The sequence below is a fragment of the Penaeus monodon genome, chromosome 21 (genome assembly GCF_015228065.2).
Source record: "Penaeus monodon isolate SGIC_2016 chromosome 21, NSTDA_Pmon_1, whole genome shotgun sequence".
Lineage (NCBI taxonomy): Eukaryota > Metazoa > Arthropoda > Malacostraca > Decapoda > Penaeidae > Penaeus > Penaeus monodon.
The window spans coordinates 31,231,540-31,232,404 of record NC_051406.1 but is presented as its reverse complement, the minus strand read 5'-3'; the positions used below and the strand labels follow the sequence as shown (position 1 = coordinate 31,232,404).

The window sequence follows — 865 nt, the reverse complement described above, 5'->3', positions numbered from 1 at the left end:
GTTGTCATGTCCTTCGATATTGTATTTTCTTTGCAACTGGTCATCTCCCAATCGTTCCAGATAACTGATAGCTGATATAGGATTACAAGAGCGTATGTCCGCTGTAAAAATAATTTACGAAGAATAAATAAATAGCCACTCGACAGTTTTCTCTCTATTGAAGTTGGTTGATTCATATATAGTGTAATAGGGATATATCAACCATATAAGCATTTAAGGATTGCTACGTGTCCTATTAAGAATCTTTCTCTCGCCAACACTTAAGAGAGCTAGTTCCTAATGTAATACTTTTTTTGCTATAACGATATGTAAAAAGTGGTGGTGGGATAGGCGGATATGTGTAGAACGATATGTAAAAAAGGGGAGAGCGGTTTTGTATAACGATAGTTAAAAAGGGGGATATGCGCGCGAACCAGACCCCCCACTAACAACAATCAGGGCACTCGAGTTTACAACCACATTTGGTTTAATCGAGCAAGGTCAGCGCCACCGGAGTGCAATGGTGACCACACCCTATCGCATTGGGAAAACCGCCTTCATGAATCGCAGTATCTCCTGTGCCAGGTAAGTTGCTATACATGGAGACCCACCTCAGCCTGACCACGCTCCACACTTCTGAGACCCCACTGGCCGCTCTATAACACCTAATAACAATATCAAATTGTACTTTTCTTTGCGAGTTCTACTAGTGACACTACACTAGTTTTTTCCATATTTATAAACTGTATTTGGGAACCAAGATGTCAATGATCAACATTCCTTATTAGTTCCTAAATAAATAGTATATAAAGCTTTTTTCCAGCGTACTTCCGTATGCTACTTTTATCCATCTCCGGACATTTTATTGCAATTTTCGCTAGGTTGC

At 39.9% G+C, this 865-nt stretch overlaps 1 pseudogene; it reads right to left on the bottom strand.

Annotated features, from left to right (window-relative positions):
• Window positions 1-394: 394 nt before the first annotated feature.
• Window positions 395-572, bottom strand: LOC119586770 (annotated as a pseudogene).
• Between the last annotated feature and the right edge of the window lie 293 nt (window positions 573-865).